Genomic DNA, 4215 nt, shown 5'->3' with positions numbered 1-4215 from the left:
TTTTCTCAGAAAGGCGTTTATTTCCGAACCACCAATCCCGCCAGACACTCAACCTCTAACCCCAAACACTTTACTGCAAACAAGAACACACTGTCGTAAAATGTACATATTGCAGACATAACATTTCCCCCCAACCCCACCAAATACAGTGACTCCCAGAAAAACATAACATAAGGCTCGAACTTTCAGAAGTAATTGAAATTGTACAGAAGTATTTTTTTTTTTTGTGGGCTTCTTCCAAAACCCAAAGGTCATTCTAAAGTCTGCCTAACTGTGAAAATCAGTAAGGAAATCTTTGAATCTGGCTGGCCGAGTTCTGACGCGTTCAGGTCTGGAGATGGTTTCAGTCAGAGGTTGCAACACCTCAGGATCCACATTCTGCATAGGGACCAATGATCCTGCAGTTGAATCGAGCCACTCTGGTGTAAAACCTGAAGAGTCACAGCTCGACACTGGTGGTGCAGGTACCTTGCGGAGGCAGCTTGCATGCCATCGGGAACCATCAGCCAGACAAAATGTGGCAGCTCCTAGTTGGCTTATTACTTTAAAGGAGAAGACCAAAAAGATTTCAGCTTATGTTCTCGATGTGGCCTCCACACCTTGACCCAATCTGATACAATTATGTCTGGCATTTTCACCCTGCGTGACCTGTCAAAATGTTGCTTCATTTTATTCTGGCTTTTGTACACCCTGTTGTGTGTATGCATTGCAGTGGGCAAAGCTGGTTGGGCACGCAGACGATCCAGTGGAAGCTGAAGTTCACGACCAATCATAAGAGCTGCAGGTGAACTGCCTGTAGTTGAGTGCTGTGTAGCTCTGTAGTGAAGAAGTGTCTGGAGAAGTGCAGAGAGAAATGTGCATCCATCTGCCAAATGTGCTCTAATGCCATTTTTTAAAGTTTTATTTAGACGCTCTACCCCCATTGGCCTGAGGGTGGTAGAATGCTGTGTGGTGGTGGCGAATTCCTTTACTCATCAAAAAGCTTGTAAATTCAACAGAAGTGAATTGTGGACCATTATCTGTTGAAACAGCCACTGGCAACCCCCAGCGAGCAAAAATGGACTCCAAAAACTCGATCACAGCTCTGGTTGTAACTGATCCAACTGAGGCTACTTCTGGCCACTTAGAGTGTAGGTCATATGCCACAATAAGAAAACGCTGATGATGTGGAACGCCATGTAACTCACCGCAGATGTCTAGCTGTATGTGTTCCCAAGGCTTAACAGGCCACTGAACTGGCTGCAATGGGGGTGTGGGTGGAGGACCCATTTTACCGCTAACAAGGCAAGCAGGGCATTCCTTGACCAGAGCTTCAATATCAGCATCAATCCCTGGCCACCACACAAGGTTGCGACATCGTTGCTTAACACGGACAATACCCAAATGGCCCTCATGTGCCATAGCCAGGACTCGTGCCTGGAGAGACCTTGGAACTACTGTGCAGAGACCACGAGCAACACAGCTTTCATTCCAGCAAGTGAGTTCATCCTTGACACGATGGAATGGCGTCACCTCAGACTTGAGTAGGCCACCCTGCCTGATAAAAGTACGAAGCTGAGTGAGCACAGGGTCTTGCTCTGAGGCCTGCTGCAGCTCCTGGAGTGACACCGTGGCCTCTAGAGGTGTGTGAAGAAGCTGAACAAGTTCAGGCTCAGCAGAATCAGGGCAGGGAGTCATGACTGGAGGAGCTGAGAACCGAGACAGTAGGTCAGCCACCACATTGTGGTGCCCGGGAGTATACTGGAGTTTAAAATTGTACTGCTGGAGACGCTCTGACCAGCGGTGCAGTCTTAGTGGCCTGTGACCAGAACCAGATATAGAAAGCAGTGCAGTGAGAGCTTGGTGGTCAGTTCTGAGTGTAAATGCATGGCCATACAGATACATGTGCCACCGTTCGCAAGCCCAGATACATGCCAGTGCTTCTCGCTCACTAACTGAGTATTTCTGTTCACCTGGGCTAAGAGCTCTAGAAGCAAATGCCACAGGTTTCTCAGTCCCTCCTGAATCTGAGACAGTACAGCCCCAAGAGCAGCTCCAGATGCATCACATGTGACTAAGGTGGGACTATTGAGGTCAAAGTGTGCCAGCACAGGCGGTGAAACAAGCTGAGCCTTTAGTAACTGAAAAGCCTCTGTGCAGGCTGGAGTCCATGCCCAGGGAGCATCTTTCTTCAAAAGTTGACGTAAGGGTGCAGTAGTGGAGGAGTATTGCGGCAGAAAACGTAGATAGTATGCAGTCATACCCAAAAATGAAGCAACCTGTGCTACTGATGTGGGCTCTGGAATTCTCTGAATTGCCTCTGTGTTAGACTGGAGTGGGGTTAAACCATCTGCAGATAGTCGGAAACCCACAAATTCAATTGAAGGTGCAGAAAACACACATTTATCACCATTAAGAGTGAGATTATACCTGTCCAGAGCTGAAAACACTCTTTTGAGACGCTCATCAGAGGTTGTGGGACCATGCACAACTATATCATCAAGATAAATGACAACCCCTGGAATCCCTGCCAAGATGGTTGACATTATCTTCTGAAAGCAACTCGGGCCTGAACTGAGTCCAAATGGCATTCTAGTATATCGGAAAACCCCAATGTGAGTGACAAATGCAGTCAGGTCTCGACTGCTGGGGTGGAGTGGCACCTGCAGATATCCTTGACGGAGATCTAACTTTGTAAAGAAACGAGATCCATAAAATTGTGTAGTTAGCTCCTCTGAAGTTGGCAGAGGGTATTTGTCAGGAATGACTGCCTTGTTTACTGCTCTTAGATCGACACAGATTCGTAGTTCCCTGACTTTTTTTTTGCAACAACCAAATTGGAAATCCATGGGGCAGCATTAACAGGTTCTATAATTCCAGCCTCTAGGAGGCGTTGCAGTTCAGCAGATACCCGTCACGAAAAGCCAGTGGGATGCGCGTGGTGGCTGGATGACAGGAGGCACAGTGAGATCTAGCAAAGGCTGGTGATAAAAGGCAGAGAGACAGCCAAGTCCATCAAAAAGTGATGGCAACTTTTTTTGCCAAAGAAGAAGACATTAAGAATTACAGATCTACTAGTGTCAACAAGGGTAACATCAAGGTTGTTAAAAAGATCCAGGCCTAAGAGGTTGGCACCATGGAGGGAGACATGAAATGTGAATTGCGGAAGAAACTTAGAACCATAGCGTACTGACAGCTCAACTGAACCCACAATGTCAATCTTAGAGCTGGCATAGCCACAAAGAGTGGTGACTGGAGCAGATAGCTGGAGATCTGGGAAAAACTTCTTCTTAGTCTTTAGATTTAACAGAGACACTGTTGCACAGACATTAACACTGATTTTAGGAATCCTGTACAAAATGGTATATAACACATACACATGCATTGCATTCGTCATAAAAATATCCAAACCTAATTATGCCATATCATCCACTGTTAAACCGTACTTCTAAAATTTTTATTATTATGCTGTATTAAGGAATTGTTCTGTTCTGTGTATTGTATTGTATTGACCCCCTACCTTGACACCCACTGCACGCCCAACCTACCTGGAAAGGGTCTCTTTGAACTGCCTTTCCCGAGGTTTCTTCTATTTTTCCCTACAAGGTTTTTATTGGGAGTTTTTCCTTGTCTTCTCAGAGAGTCAAGGCTGGGGGGCTGTCAAAAGGCAGGGCCTGTTAAAGCCCATTGCGGCACTTCCTGTGTGATTTTGGGCTATACAAAAATAAACTGTATTGTATTGCATTGTATTGTCATTCCATCCGATGGCATATCAAAAACATTTCTAGTACAGTAATAACATGCATTGCGTTTGTCATTTCAACAGATGGCGCATCACAAACACCCAGTATCTAGCAAAAGCGGAAGGCATACGTTGTCGAGTTCTACTGTGCAAGTTTGCATGTTCTCCCGTGTCTCGTGGGTTTCCTCCGCGATCCGGTTTCCTCCCACAATCCAAAGACATGCAGGTTAGGTGGATTGGCGACTCTAGATTGGCCCTCGTGTGTACTTGGTGTGTGGGTGTGTTTGTGTGTGTCCTGCGGTGGGTTGGCGCCTGCCTGGGATTGGTTCCTGCCTTGTGCCCTGTGTTGGCTGGGATTGGCTCCAGCAGACCCCGTGACCCTATTCGGATTCAGCGGGTTAGACAATGGATGGATGGATGCAGGTTTTAAAAGATGTATGCCTAGATGTCACATTATGAATTGTCACAGGCTTTGACGATGCCGGAGCGGAACG

Source organism: Polypterus senegalus, chromosome 9 (genome assembly GCF_016835505.1).
Source record: "Polypterus senegalus isolate Bchr_013 chromosome 9, ASM1683550v1, whole genome shotgun sequence".
In the NCBI taxonomy this organism is placed as follows: domain Eukaryota; kingdom Metazoa; phylum Chordata; class Cladistia; order Polypteriformes; family Polypteridae; genus Polypterus; species Polypterus senegalus.
This window is presented reverse-complemented; position numbering follows the sequence as displayed.